Source organism: Cavia porcellus, unplaced genomic scaffold (assembly GCF_034190915.1).
Source record: "Cavia porcellus strain 051 isolate PalLab524CR breed Dunkin Hartley unplaced genomic scaffold, mCavPor4.1 scaffold_1, whole genome shotgun sequence".
Classification (NCBI taxonomy): Eukaryota; Metazoa; Chordata; class Mammalia; order Rodentia; family Caviidae; genus Cavia; species Cavia porcellus.
The window spans coordinates 176,204,222-176,220,595 of record NW_026947484.1 but is presented as its reverse complement, the minus strand read 5'-3'; the positions used below and the strand labels follow the sequence as shown (position 1 = coordinate 176,220,595).

The 16,374-nt window shown below is 39.4% G+C and overlaps 1 protein-coding gene across 3 annotated transcripts in view; it reads left to right on the top strand.

Annotated features, from left to right (window-relative positions):
• Nucleotides 1-5,259: 5,259 nt before the first annotated feature.
• Kiaa1958 (KIAA1958 ortholog) overlaps nucleotides 5,260-16,374 on the top strand; it is a 156,846-nt gene continuing 145,731 nt past the window's right edge. For all 3 annotated transcript variants that reach the window (XM_063260726.1, XM_063260738.1, XM_063260731.1), the window contains exon 1: nucleotides 5,260-5,399. The gene's annotated coding sequence lies outside the window, so the exon portion shown is untranslated. The remainder of the gene's footprint in view (nucleotides 5,400-16,374) is intronic.

Here is a 16,374-nt window from a genome sequence, read left to right as displayed (position 1 = left end):
GCTTTTGTGTCTGCCTTCTTCATTTAATGTTTTCAAGGTTCATCCATGTTGTGCATTGTGCCAGTGTAATTAATTTATTATAGTTGCTGCCTCAATCCATTTGTGGGCCTGACACATTATGTGATGCCCCATTGTACCCTAGTTCAAACTTTCTTTCCTTATGTGGTTGTTTGCAACAATATAGTCCACTTGTTCTTCTGCCTGTGACCCAAAACCCAGTGCATCTCACAGTTGCTGATAAAACTTGACGGTCAGCACCAGTGTGAGTCCTGTGAATAAGTCCACTCCCTTTGCAAATGTTTTATTTAAATTAGCCAGCTTATAACTCCCTCAAGAAAGCCAAGAGATAATAACCATGGAGTTTAATAAATGCAGAGTCCTACAAATTTTCCTTCTCTCCTTCTCTCTCTCCCTCTGTTCCCCCCACTCCCACCATTGCTTGATTTCCCTGCCACCTCCTGATTTGCTGTCAGCATCTCTGTGTCTTCCTAGGAAGAAACAAGAATCTTGTGTTTTATGTGTTTTGATTGCACCTCATTATAAATGACTCACCTGATGGACACTCCAAATTTTTCTCCTTTTGAACTCTCCTTGAAAGTAGCTTTTTAGAAAGAGGATGCAAGAACAAATAAGAAACTTTTGGGTTTGTATATAACTCACTGGTCGAGCACTTGATTAGCATTTTCAAGGCCCTGGATACAAGCTCTAACACCAAAACGATGTAACAGTAGTCTGGCATGTGGGGACATATGTTGTCCCCAGGTACTCAAGAGACTGAGGCAGGAGGATCACTTGAATCCAAGAATTCAACGCCAGCATAGGAACATAGCAGAAAAAAAAACTATAAGGAGAAAGTCAATAATAAAAATCACAATAATCCCTGTTATTCCTTTTTATTGTCAACTAATATTCCATCATTTGTATATATCACATTTTACCCATTCATAAGTTGGTAGACATTTTGGGTTGTTTTCACTTTTTGGCTATTATGAATCATGCTCTTGTGACACTAATGTATAACTTTTTGTGCTAATGTGTTCATTTCTCTTGGTTATAAATGTGGAGATACATTTGCTAGGTTATAAGGTAATTTTGTTTAAAACTTTCAGGAACTATCAGTGTTGTAGTCAGGGGTTGTGAGGAGATAATTAGAATCAGGACACAGAACTTATAATATTATTTTATGATGGTCACCCAGAGTAAGAAAGTTGCAGGAAATCTGTCCACAATACTGAAGACCTAGAATATTCACCCAAGGGCCTGGATGCCACAGCAGTGTTCTGCAAGAGTCCAGATGAAAACCCTGAACCCATGACAATGCCTCCCAGGAGTCCAGCTGGAAGTCTAGAACCTACAAGAAGGACTCACGCCAGTCTGTTTTATGGATCCATACTGGGAGGGCCCCAAAGGTCAGCAGAGAGAGCTAGAAAGTCTATGCCCAGTAGGGTGAAGGAGCTGTGCTAGTAGGTTGAGGGTTCCACACTGGAGCTAAGAAGTCACACTCAAAACCAGGACCTAGGCTGCCCTGAAAAGCACTACAGCCATCCTCAGCAACGTGGAGGTCCTGAGCTCCTCCAATGATAACAACAGACGAATACATGCCTTCTTAGAAAGCCAGTGTGATGAGTTTCTTCTAAAGATTAAACAGCACACATCTTCCCTTTGGGAGCCAGGAAGTGATGGTCAATGAGGGATCAGAGCTACCCCAAAGTGAACTATAGCCACTCTCAGCAACAAGGTCCAAGCTCCTCCGATGACTCGTTGAACTCACACTGGGGAAGCTAGTCATGTCGAGCTCCTTCAGGAGAACCAATGGCTCAACATACCAATACTCAGAGAAACCCACACTGCCTAGCTCTGGTTCTCCGTGACTATTTATGCCGGCAATTTTCCTCAGGTAGACCATCTGCGCTCAGAACTATGCTGATGTAATTCAGCTAGTGTTAGGTTGAACACTAGTTTTTAATCCATTACAATCAGTCTATTTTCCAAAGTATCCCACTGGCACTAAATGTGGGTTCTGATTGTTTACATCTTCACCAATGCTTTTTACTGCCTTTTTGATTATAAGTATCTTAGTGGTTATAGAGTGGTTTAGAGTGGTTTCTGTTTACAATTTTTATTTGTATTCCCCTAATGGCTCAGTTTCTTTTTTTGAAGATCAGTTTTCTAGTGAAATTCTCAATTCTATTCATATTCTTGAATATTACTAATCATAACTAAAGGCTGTTATGTAATATTATGATGTCTGCTTCATGTGTGCGTTTTTCTATTGTTCTTTGCTCCCTCTTGGCTTTTGTTCAGTTTTGTTTTTTTGCAAATTAGATCATTGTGGATAGAATGTTAGGTATGAAAAATTATGAAGGCAGATTAAATTGCCCTACAATAGTTATAAACAGCTTTTTTTTTTCTTGGTAACAGGGACCAAACCTGGTACCATGACCTCACACTTGCAAGGCAGGCACATATGCTGCTGAGCTAAATCCCTGGCCCTAAATAGCTTTTTTTTTTTAAATTTTATTTTATTTAAGGAGAAAAGAAGAAAAAAAAAACAGTGAAAGGGTACAAGTTATATAGATTTACAGAGGAAAAAAAATGAACAGTAGGAAATCACTAGTTAATGGATTACATATTGCCATCTTAGAATTAATTGTTCAAGTCACAAAATTAAAGCTTGTAGAGTGGATATTCCTACAATGATACTGCAAACAGTTCTGTTCAATGATCCAATAAAACTCTGTGATATCATTTTATATCTTATACACTTAAATATACATGCAGTTATATAGTTTAGAGCACTTTCTTTTCCTCTCTTTTGTACAATGACTATTACACATTTTGGGTTTCATTGCTCCCACAGTTCTTATTGCTTTTTTGGAAGAGAGTAAAACCAAATGTGACATAACAGAACAGAATCGGTCAAGTCAAAAGGGTGGACAAAATAATGTAAAAACATAATACAAGGTGATCAACAATGGTTACCATAATGCCTCCCGCTATCTCTATTAGAATTGCCTATATCATTAGTTATAATACAATTGAACAAAGTGGGAGAGTTAAATTGTACAAGGTACCCTAACCCATGATAGCTGGAGACCTGCATCATTTAAAAAATTTGTAACAGCCTGGTATGGTGGCAAGCACCTATAACCCCAGCACTTGAGAGGCTTAGGCATAAGAATCACTATAGTTCAAGGCCAGCCTGCTTGAACCACACAATAAGACTATCTCCAAATAAATAAATAAATAATTTTTAAAAGACCTGAAAATATAGCTCAGTGGCAGAGTGCTTACCTGGTGTGCATGAGGCCTTGTGTTTAATCCATATCATACCCCCCAAAATAGAAATAAAGGCAACTGTGTGATTTTTAATAAAAAGTTGATTATGGTTAAAAACCCCTACATAATATATTTACTTTTAATTACTTTTAAAGTACAGAGTTTAGCTTAGCGGTGTAAGCGCCTGCCCTGGCAAGTGGAAGGTGATGAGTTCGATCCCTGGTACCAAAAAAAAAAAAAAAAAAAAATTTAAAAAGTGCAGTTCAGTAATGTTAACTATTTAAATTGTGTACTACAGATCTCTAGAACTTCTTCCTATTATAAAAATAAAACTATATGCATTGAATATCAACTCCCCATCTTTTCCTCTAGCTCCCTAGCAACCAGTATTGTTCCCATGATTTTGACTGTGCTACATTTTTCACAAGTGGAATCATTTAGTGTTTGTTCTTTTGTACTTAACTGACTTGTTTCACCTAGGATAATGTCAACTTTCATCCATATTGTAGCATATGACACAGTTTCCTAATTTTTAAATGCTTATATTCCATTTTAAGTACATACCATATTTTCTTTATCCATACATCTGTCAGTGACATATGGGCTGCTTTCATCTCTCGATATCGTGGGTAGTGTGGCAGTGCATAGTGGGGTGCTAACATGTCTTCAAACCCTGCCTTCAAATTTTTGGATATATACCCAAAAGTGTCATTGATGGATCATATGGGTATTTCTATCTTTGAAGCCTCTTTGTATTGTGTATAGTGACCACACCTATACAATCCCATCAGCAGTGACAAGGGTTCATTTCTTAGAGCACATCTTTGGACTACGTAGCAATTAACTGCAGGTTAAAAAAAAAAAAAAAACCACTGTATAGACATTATTTGGGGCTGCCACATAGGGCTAACTAGGCATGCTCTAAATGTTACTTATTACCACGTATTGTTCTGGAATTGCTTAGTGAGGTAGAAAAGGCATTAAATGTATGAAGTCTGGAGCCAGACTGCCTGTGATGAGTCTGGGCTTCTCTAGACTTTATCTAATGGCGAGCAGATTCTTTAATTTCTCTGGGTCTCAATTTCTTTATCCATCAACAATAAAGGTAATAGCACCCATTTCATAGGGTTCTTAAGAGGAACTAAGCACCTGGTGTCGATGTGGGCTCCTAGTAAGTTCTATACAGTGTTAAGTAATGAGGGCACAGCAGTCTCAGCTCTGTCGTGCCATGTAGTGCGAGATGCTTGTGTGTGCCTGGTGGGCTGACCGCTAGTTTTAACGAGTTTTAAGGTGTTATTAAGCCGCCCCACTCCCTCCGTGTTCTTTGGCTGTTGCAGCTGGGTGTTAGGCACTTCCACAGTGCAGCAGTGACTTCGGGCTGTAACCGATCTGTCTGGTACATCTCTGGGCACAGAGGTGATGAGCAGGTGTCACACACAGCGCGAAATGAGCAATTGTAGAGCAGTTCTGTGCGCTCCTTGCGTTTAGGCTGAGGCGTGTGGAGCTGAGGGCGGAGTAGACGGCGGGCCGGCAGCTTGGCGTAGGAAGAGGGTGCTGCACACCTCGTAGGTCCCACACCTGCCGGGGCAGCGGGCACCAGGCTAGCGCGCCGAGGGCAGGTTGTCCCACACCTCCGGGGCCAAGGCGCCCACGGTGGCGTGCGCGCGTGTGCGAGGCAGGAGGGTCGGTCCGCACCTCTGTCTGCGAGCTCGGTGCCTGTAGTAGGAGGTGTCGTGACTCACTTCCTGTGGGTCTCGCGGACCGCGGCGCGCTTCCGGTGCCGGCTGGAGCCCGGGGTCCGAGCCCCCGCCCCGTGCTCGGCCCCGCCCCCCAGGGCCCCGCCCCCCTCGCCCGCCGCCCGCCGCGCTCCAAGCAGGGCGCGCGGAGCCCGGGGCGCACGGAGCGGCGCGCGCCTGTGGCCGAGCCAGGCTGGCGCCCCGCCCCCCGTCCGCCGCCCGCGGGCGCCTTCCCCTCACACTTGCCTAGGGTGCTCGGACCTGCGGCCGCTCTCCGCTCGTCCTCACCCCTCCGTCCCGCCCCGTCCAGCCCGGGCAGCCCGGCTCCCGTAGGCCCCCCACCGCTGCCCGCGTTCCTATGGACAGAAGCACAGACACCTGCAGGTGGGTGAGAGCCCGCGCGAGGGGCGGGGACCAGCGCGCCGACGCGGCGACCCGGCGCGGGGCCCCTTTGTGTGGGGGCGGCCGCGCGGTGACCCGGCTGAACCCTCCTTTTGTCTCCGTTGAGGGGAGCGAGGCCGGAGTGAGGACAGAAAGCGCGCGGCCGGACGTCGGCGGCCACGGGCTGCGGGGTCCGGGGCGGGGACCCGGCGGGCGAGCTCGCGGCGGCGGCGTTGTTCCCCCGCCGCTGGGAGTCCGGCGTCTCCCGCTGACGCGCTGCAGGGGTCTTGCTCGCCTGCTCCGGCTCTCCTGTCTCTCGGAGGTGGAAAGGAGGGCGGGAAGGAAGAAGAAAAGATCTGCCCTTTTAGTTTCCAAGTCTGAGGTGGTTCTGCAGAAGGAAAGGTGGTTTAGGGCTTTGCCCGACTTGCTTCCCTGCTCGGGAGGCACCCCGAGGTGCGTGTGGGGCGTGTGTGAAGGAACGTGCATCGCTGCGCTCCCTTATTTATTGTTTCTAACGGAGGAGGGCTTTCTCCGGGAGCCTCTTGCGTCCCCTCACCCCATCTGAGGCTGCGCACAGTGATTTGTATTTGTTATCAAATACACCAAGAAACTGGAGTCTCCTGGATAGCGGGCAGTGGGGCTGACCAACATCAGAAGAACATCGGAAAATGTTTTTGATTGCTTTTTTCAGGCTAGATAGGGACTTCCAAGAGAAGGAAATGAACATAGCTGTGGTTCTTACATATACTATACATATTTCTTCTTTTGAAGTTTTGGAGTAAAGTTTTTTTTCTTCTTTCCCCACACTCAGGATCAGGGTGACAGAATATTGTACCTATGAAATGAACAGGCAGGCGAGTTAGGTAATGACAGCTTCCGTGGTGGGGCTTAAGCACTGGAGTGTATTAAACGATGTAGCTTTCTGTTCAGGTTAATACCTTTATTATTTAAGATACGAAGTCTTTGACAACATACGAAGAGAATCTGAATGTTAGAACTGTGCCCGCTCCATGGTTATGCTTACCTCAGTGTGCTTATTCTGTGTCTGTTACCGAAGGATTGAGTGGTATACGTGAGATACAGTGTTTTGAATAATTCTATAGGGCGGTATTTCTGATTTCTCTAATTAGCTGGCTAAGTTGCTTTATTAATAGTTTACTTGTAGATATTCATATAATAAATGAAGTTCAGTAAGTATCTAGAAAATAAATTTTCCAAATTCAAAATTTTTATTAGATATTTGGATTGTATCTTTGTATTAATCTCCAACTCAGTTCTGGAAACTTTCTTCTCTTAGCCTACTGAGAACTTACGTTGACAAACAAATGTGACAGTTATCAAGGAGATTAAAAAAAGATTTTGAGGAGTAAAGACAACTATAGGTACAGCTACTGGACGAAAGTAGAGGCTTGTTTTATTTTTCTAAGCAATATCTAAGCTTGAAGGAAAAATATTGCGGTGGAAAAATGTTACTCAGATTTCCATCAAGTAAGATTTAGAAATTTACCAGAGGAAAACGGTTTGGAACATTTTTATTGGCAAATTAATTTTTGTCATAAGATGCTCAGTATTTTAAAAATAGTGATCTCTCTTTTTAAAATAGTGATCTTTTTCTAGGAAAAATTTATCCCAGATTCTTGCCCCAATTACATTAGATTGTTGTAATTGTATGACAGATTTTGTAAATGTTTGAATTGTCTTTCTATGCACACTTAAAATCTAGAATAGTATTCATCTCACAGTGACCCAGCAAACTGTTGAGTTGATCAAATTTTATTAGGTCCTGCTGGGACTTCTGGTCTAGATTAGGTAAATAAAGTTAAACCCTGCACAGAGGCACAGAGCTGTGTGTGTGGCTCTAGACTAATGTTGTTCCCCTTCCATAGCTATTGTGAATAGTGCAAAGAGTAGAGGTATTGAAATAAGGACTAGTTGTATCATGAATGGTGGAAGGGAGTTCTAGAACACTCTTAGAATTTCAGTTCTTCAGCTGGCTGAAGTATTGAAGATAAGCTAACAATTGAACTACTTGTTTATGTATTTACATGGCTGTCAGTGGGAGTGATAAGGCTTAACAAAGAGTCACTGTGTAAACTAAACATTAATTGTTTTGGCAGATTTGTAGTTATGCCTAACAGTTCACTTAGATCACTACTGTAGTGTCTTTGTGGACTGGCTCAAAAATAATACCAAGTTATTTTGCTTGACTGATACTAATTTTTTGCTTTTTGTATAATTAATATTTTAATATAAAGAGAAACATTTCAGAGGATGTTAAATATTTTCAGCTTATTACTATTTTGGTATTGAGGAAAGCATGTAAGTTTTCATTTTTTATGTTTGAAATTTTTTTCTGCTGCTTTTTACATTGTGAGAAATAAATGCTACTTCCAGAAAATTTGAATTTGTATAAAAGTAGATTTTAAAATGTAGCTTTTAGGAGTCTTTAAAAAAAGAAAAAAACAGCACTAAGCTGGCCACAAATTTGATAGGTTTTATAAACTTACAGACTTTGCCAATGTTTTCCTATTTGTTAATTATCAATGTAATATCATTAAAGGAAACTTAAAATGGCCAGTTTATGTTAACTGGAACCCTCAAATGACTAGTTAGTATTAATAATAATGAAATGGAAAGTTGGAAAGTAACAGTTTTAGTTTTTATAATACATTTGTTGACTTTGAAATCCTATTTCACACAGGTTTTTGTAGCCTGATGGGGAAGCAGTTCTGGTCTGACTGTAAGAGGTGCCGACAGTAACCTCTCAATCAGCTTTATATCATCTGGTATTGTTTAAGACCAGCACAAGCCCATGCTGCTTGCTGAAAACGCAGAATTCATTCTTGGATTAATATTCTGGTGCCAGATGTATGAGGCTGGCTCCAAAGAAGCTTTTTCTCTTAAATACTGTCAAAAATAGAGAAGCTGAAGATTGGAGAGAAGCCATTTATTTTGAACAGTGTTAATTTTATGACAGTTTGTGTTTGTAAAGAAACCTGCTCTCACAATATTTACTTAAGAAATCTACCAAAGAAAGCCCACAGGTTTCTTTTTTTTTTTCTCCCTTAAAAAAGTTCTGATAGTGCTTAACTCTTATATGATGCTTCTTGACTTTGGTTCTGATTAGTTGATTTATAGACTTTATTTACCAGCATAATTGGAGAATTCTTTTGCTAGACTGAAATTGCACTCTCCCTGTGCTCTGGTCTGTTTCCTAGGTAACAGATGCACTGCATAGATTCCATAATGAGGACTGTGGTTGGCTAGTTACTGTGTAAATTCTGGTGTTTGGTAAAGCTTAGTGTCAAATTTAAATAAAGGTCAAGAAAGCAAAAGTACTGAAAATGCAAATTTTGGGATTTTATTTTGTATTCAGTGCCAACAAAGTTTAATAGGCTTTTCTGGAGGAAAGCAAATTATGCAGCAGTATTCAAGTTTGTTTTGTAGTCTTAAACAGTTGGAGAGCTTTTTCACTGTTTTGCAGTGAAGCTAATAGCTCTCGTGACACAGATATATTTCAGAAACATTATCCACTTGCATGTAAAGTGTGAAGTGCTGTGGTATGGGATATCAGAAGTACTTTTACACTGAGAGGGAAGTAACATCACAGAAGACAAATTGAAAAGTAACTTTTAAAAACTTTTAAGAAGACATTAAAATATTTAAGAAACTATGCAGTTCAGGCAGGCCTTAAGCTTACTTTGTAGCCCAGGCTGGTCTTGAACTCACAGCGATCCTCCTGCTTCAACTTTCCAAGTGTTGGGAATATAGTCACGTGCCACCATGTCCAACAGAGGTTTCATTTTAAATGCCTCGCCCCCATCTTTAACAGTTCTTTTTTTATTTTTTAATTAAAAATTTTTGTTGTTGTTGTACTGGGAGTTGAGTGCAAGGCTTTCACATTGAGCAGTAGCCCCTTGCCCCCTTTTAAAAAAAATATTTTTTTTGATTCCCGGGATCGAACTCACAACCTCACGCTAGCCAGTGCTTCTGCTGCTGAACTAAATCCCCAACCCCTCTTTTTTAAAAATTTGAGACAAGATCTCACTAAATTGCCCTAGCTGGCTTGAACTTCTAAATCCTCTTGCCCTAGCTTCCCAGAGTGCTTGGGTTACAGGTGTGTGCTCCCACACCTGGCCAACAGATTTAAAGGAATAGATTTGAGAAAAGGAAAAAATAAGGCGGAGAAATATGGAATAGAAAATAAATACAAAAATAATCTGTTTTGCTGATTATTTTATAACTACAACAGACTGGTACAGATAATACCTTGTATAAAACACAAATATTTAAAAATTGAGCAGTTTCCCCATCAAAGCTGAAGATTTGTCTGGTGTGGGGAATTTAGATTGTAATCTTTATTTTTGGATAGATTGCTGGGTATGTGCACAATCTATGATTTTTTTTTTTTTTTTTTTTTTTGTCTTTTTTGAGACGGGGTCTCGCTATGCAGTTCAGGCTGGCCTTGAGCTCACTTTGTAGCCCAAGCTGGTCTTGAACTCACAACGATCCTCCCACCTCAGCCTCCCCAGTGCTGGGATTACAGGTGTGAGCCACAATGCCCGGCTATAATTCATGCTTTTAAACACATCTAAATAGAACAGTGGCCACTTGATTGAAGTAAAAGTACATAAAGTGTTTGGCTTCCTGTGATAATGTAACTACTAAAATTCCTCCCCAGATTGCAGTGTTAAATGGAGTTGTACTTGTTAAAGTTCTTGATAACAGCTGCAGAGTCCTTAAGGTATTTTTCTCTGTCACCTGAATGGAAATTTCTCCAACACCCTAGTGGCACTCTCCTCCATGTCTTTTGCATTTCTCCTGTCTGCATTTCTGGTGCTCAGGTTTGGTTGCAGTGGCTTCTACGAAGCAAGGGCTGGCTGGCTGCAGTGGTCTGGGAAGGGGCTGGTGCAGCTCAGTGAGCACTGTGGGAGCTGCTGTGACTGTTGAAGCTCTGCCACATCTTAGCATGGCACATCTCTGAGGTCTTTTTTCTCTATTGACAGTTTGTCACTGCAAATATGGAGCAGTCTGATCAACTGCATATGCTAATAAAAATAACTAAATTGGTAAAAGCTTTATGCTATTTTTCACACTTTATTTTTAAATACTCTTTTAAATGACTTAACGTAAAAATTCTTAATAGTTGGGATACTAGAGAATATCAATGTGACCTAATTCAGTGGATGTGCTAATGTTGTGATTTCTTGTGAATCCTGGGGACATGTTTCTTTTGCTGTTCATTTCACCCATTCGTTTTCTGATGACTCCTCAATCTGGTATCCAGTCAGGGCTTCTCTCCTGAAATATAGGTCCTTGTATCCAATGACCAGCTGTACATACCTATTTGGCATTTTACAAGCATTTCACATTCTGTATGTTCCAGACTTGAGGTGTAGCATCTTCCTTTGCAAATCTGTGTCTTTTCTTATATTCCTTAGCTCTGTGAATGGATACCACTCTCCATCCATTTTCCTAGTCTAGAAATTTAGGAATTTCTGTGACTCCTCCTTCATTCTCAGTCTCATGTTTAATGTAAGTCGAGCAGAATGCAACAGAAATCCTTATGATAATGCTTCTGTAATCATTTAGTAGTTGGTGTGGAAGACAACTCCAGTGTCTCCCCTTGTACACACAACAGTTGCTGCAACTTTGATTATATGGAGACTTATTTCCTTATACTGATATGTAGAGAGCTGGCTATGGTGTTTCCTTCTCTCTTCAATTGGCGCTAAGCATTGCAAATAAGACTAGCTGAGATATTGATATGTAATCTCTAAAGCCATCAGACAGTCTCCTGTTTCCTCAGTGCTCTGTAAAAGATAAGCAAGGCAGGATGTTAGAGCCATTAGCTCCAGGAATGTCAAGTATGAGCCTCAAGGTAAAGAGGCTGTGACTCCCCAGGGCACAAAAATTTCCATATCAAAAACCAAAGCAACAGCCTCCTAAAACAATTTAGTTACTACCTTAATTGAATTAAGCAAATTGATCCTTCTACATATCCTTATCTCTGCATTTTGCAGAGGTGCTTTTCTCTCTACCTGGCTAGCCAGCTCAAGTTACGTAATTCCCACCATCCTCACTGTCATTTATGCCTGAGCCCCTTCTTCACAAGATAATAAGTTCTGGGAGAGGTCTAGGATCAAGGCCTTTGTCTGCACATCCTCTTGGGGATTAGATTTAGGACCCCTTGGCTGCCCTTAACTTGCAATATGTCTTGGAGTCTTTACTCTCACCAGGGGTTGCATTGGAACTAACTTGCTGTGATTCCAATAATGTCTCAATGGGATTACAATTATAACTCTTTGGATTGTGAGGAAAACTGGAAAAGGGATTATGATACTTGGAGAATTGTATTCAATATTTGGGGTTACAGTAGTTGAAAGTTCCTTGTAATGGCTTATGTTGTAAATGGCTGTAAATCCTTGTAAATAGCTTATGTTGTTTCATGTGTCAAACTGATTATCTGTGGTATTTATACTTAAAGACTGGTTTGTTGGAATAAAAATTCCTGTACTTGAGTTATGATTTCTTTCCTTGAGTACCTTAAAATATAAAGTACCTTATTTCAGGGATTGGTGAACTTTTCCACTTACAGGTTAAATTGTAATTATGTTAAGTCTTGCAGGTCTCTGTCACAACTAATTAACTGAGCCCTTGCATCCCAAAAGCAGTCATAGGGAGTGTGCAAATAAGCTAGCATGATTACATTCTAATAAAACTTCGATTATAGAACCAGATGGTGAACTGCATTTGGTCCACAAATCATAGTTCACTAATTGACCTGGTTTGGTTAACCTTACAGCTAAAAGTAGCCACATGAAAAAGTCCAGGTAAACCGAAGGAGAAATTTCTAGATAACTTACAGAATTGTGAGAAATAAATTGTTTTAAGCTATTAGAGTTGGGTGGTTTGTTTAACAATATTAAACGGACTCAAAATGGATTTTTGGGGGGGGCAGGGTCTCACTGTGTAGTACAGGCTGGCCTTGAACTTGTTTATCTGGCCAATACTGGCCTCAAACTCATGGTGATCCTTCTGCCTCAGCCTTCTGAATGCTGGGATTGTAGGGTTGTGCCTTGTGCCTGTCCGGCTTAGATTTTATTGTATTGACACAATGGAGAACAACTGGCATGCAATAGAGCAGTGAAAATTAAGACTTGACAGCTGCATATAATAATATGCATGAATCTCACAGAAATATGTTGGGATAAAGAAACTAGATACAGAAGAGTTCATACTGTATGCTTCCATATATGCAAAGTCCCTAAACAGGCATAATCCATCTATTCTGTTAGCAGCCAGAATGGTGGCTGCCTGCGGGGAAGAGTGACAAGAAAGGAGAAAGCGGGGGTGTCTGAAGTGTTGGGCAGTGTGTTCTTGATCTTGTCACTGATTATATAAGAATGTTCTGTTTATAAAGTTGTGAAATAACAGCAAGATGTTCACTTATTCTGCTTTTTTCTGATTGTCACAACAAAGAAAAGAATTATGGCCTTTATGTGGCCTCTTGTACGATGTTTTATGAGATTGGCCTCTTTTAGGTCTGTTGCCTTTATCCCTATGGAGGCCTCTATAGTTTATTTGAATTCTGATCCTGAAAGTTTCTTTCCCAAGACCTACTGTGGTCTTCGTGGTCTTATGGTCTTCACCAGCAGCCTAAGAAGCTTTGCTGGTTGTTCTTAGATACAATTTCATTTCAATGAAGATCTCTCTTTTTGTGTGTCATTTTTGAGAATTTCTTCTTTTTCTCTCTTCACCTGCCTACTTGTCATTGTTATCCAGTCTACCGGCTTTTCTAATTTATCTGATTTACAGTGATAAACCACCATGTTTATTGTAGAGAGTTTTATTCTTTTCTATATTACTCATTTGTTAACATTTTCATGACTCAGCAATTCACTTTATTAGACATCTTCAGAAAACAGGGAGTTTTAATTAGTGAGTTTCCCCTATAATTAAAGCTTATCTGATGGAAAAAGTATTTTAAGGTCAAGTAGCTATGCCTGTACTTGTGGAAATCTGCTGAAGGACCCCCACTGCCCCCAATAATTGGGATTGAACCCAGGGCCTATACATGCTAGGCAACGTCCTGAGATACATCCCTAGCCCCTTTTATTTTATTTTGTGACAGAATTTCATTAAATTGCTCTGGCTGGCTTTGAACTTTAGATGCTTCTACCTAAAATCTCCCCAGGAGCTCGGATTACTGGTGTGTGCCACTATTCCCAATTTACCAAAGGAATCATTTTCTGACATCTGGTTTTAACCCAACATGTATAGAAAATTTTTCAAGACTTTTCCACCTCTCTGGACAATTCTCCTAAGGTTTATTCCTCTGAAATTTTGTAACTTTTGGCTAGTTTATCACCACCAACTGTAGAAAAGATCAAGCTATGTAACTGGTAAGTCTTGTTAAATTTAGTGATGTACTAGAATCTCATTTGAATAGGCATTGACGATTTCTGTGAAATTTAAACTGAAATTATTCCTGTTGTATTACAAAGTAGCATTTTAAAGAATGCTCTGTTTTTGAAGACTAAGCATCATTATGATGGCTTATACTTCTTATATTTTCTTTTTTTATTTTATTTTTATTTTTTTTACCGGTACCGGGGATCGAACTCACGACCGCCTGCTTGCAAGGCAGGTGCTTATGCCTTTGAGCTAAATCCCCAGCCCGTATACTTCTTATACGGGCTTTCCTTTCAGGACTATAAGTATATTTAGAGAAAAGTATGTATATAGTTATAATAATATTTTGCCATAAATATATTTTGCTTAAAAACATATTTGGTATGATTTTCTTCTTGATATGTGTGTATTCTTAAATTTTTTTTTGACCAACTGATTGGCTTGTTTCTGGCAGACAGAAGACTTACCGCAGACTATATTCCCTATATCAGTATGATATAAATTTTATTTTTCCATCAATGAAGCCACTGGTTAAGAAACTTAAGGTTTTTTTTCTGTTAAAAAATTATTTTAGTGTCAAAATTCATCCTATTGATTTGCTTTAATACCTTTTTAGTGTGTTTCCTGTTAAACATCGAAATAGGTATTTTGTATTTCTCAGGCATACTACTGACCTAAGAAATAAGCATTCCCTTACGCATTATGTAATTAGCAATAATATTTTTGTAATGAAAGACTATAGTTTCAGTATATTGTAGTTCTATATAAAAGTTTTTGAAAAGAGATACACTGATAAAAAGGCCATATTGGCCTTGGAAGCACATTAGTTTTAGAAATCAGTAAAATTCTGGCTGGGGGTCCCATAACCAGTACTGAAATAAATGAATTAATTAAAAAAGAAAGGAGCAGTCTGTAGAAAATATTGCACCCCTTTGACAGATTTGGTGTCTTTAAGACATTGTATTCATTTTTATGATTTGCAAAAACTTGTAAAACTCCAGTGATAAATAAAAGACAATTTATAGAAATGTTCAAACTCTGGTAAAGACAAAATAGTATAGCAATTTAGAAACTTTTTTTTTTTTTGGTGGCAGTACTGAAAATTGAGCCTAGGGCCTTGCATTGAGATGTTTTTATTTTTTTTCTCTCTTTCATTTTGAGATTGCTGAGCTTGTACTTGTAGTCTTTTTTTTTTTTCTCAGTCTCCCAAGTTGTAGAAACACATCTTGTCAAATTAGCATTTTATATATATAATCACCAGTGAGTTAAAAAAAAAATATATATATATATATAAAATGAGATAATACCCATTGCTGGTGAGGAGGAAAAAGGAGGGAAGGGATGGCAATATATTTTTTTTCTTTTGAAATTTTGAGGTATAATATACTTAAAGAAAATGAACACATCAATGTGTACAGTGATTGATTTTTTTTTTACTAATTTAATATATGTGACTAGATTCTAATCAGTAAATGGCATCATTGACACAGCTGTGTTCCTTCCAGTGTCTAACATAGAAAATAAAAACTCTGACTTATTACTGAATCCTAGGGTTTATCTGTTAAGCTTTAGTAAATACTGTCATTATCCAAATTTATTAATTTATATTTCTACCACCAGTGAGTTAAGTATTATAGTTGCTCAGCTTTCTCATGATTACCTTTTTTTTTTTGTCTTTTTATTGGTACCGGGGATCGAACTCACGACTGCCTGCTTGCAAGGCAGGCGCTTATGCCGCTGAGCTAAATCCCCAGCCCTATGATTACCTTTTTGAAAAGTAACTTGACAGACTATTTCAAGAGCTGTAAGTATATTCATATGAATTTATCTAGTAATTCTACAAATTCAAAGCATAGGAAGAAATATATACTCCAAGATATTCATGAAGCAGGCTGACCTTGGTCTGCTGCAACCTTTTTTGTTTGTGGCTGCTTTGTGCTACAGTGGCAGAATTGAGTAGTTATGATAAGAGACTTGCAAAGTAAAAAATATTTACTATCTGGTGCTCTCCCCCCAAAATTTACTGACCCCTGAATTCAACAATTATTTAGAGTTGTGCAAGACTGGCTATAGCCAGTATGTCCATCTGTAGGGGAACTGTAAAATAAATCCTTGGTGGATTTGGATATAACCAGGTGATCAACAATGGTGATTATAGAGATTATTCAACCCAAAGCTGATTTTTAAACTTTTTTATTTAAGACTAAAACCAAGCAAAGTAAAACGGCATAAGTGATACAGGATTTCAAAACCAGATAATAGGAAATCAACAATGGCTACCATAATACGTCTTACTATCTTTGAAATAACTTCCCATGCCATGAGATATAATAAAATCAAATAAGACAAAGCAGAATAAAGCCAAACTAAACAATGAAAATGATACAAGACTTTAAAACAAAATAGTAGGAAATTAAAAATGGCTACTACCTTCAGAAGGAGACCCCCTCCCCCATATCTAGATGATCAGATGACTGGCCCATGCATGGTGCCTGCAAAGTCAATGAAACACTAAATACTACAAGCATTAAACTATATTTCACTTCAATAGAGATCATCTCAA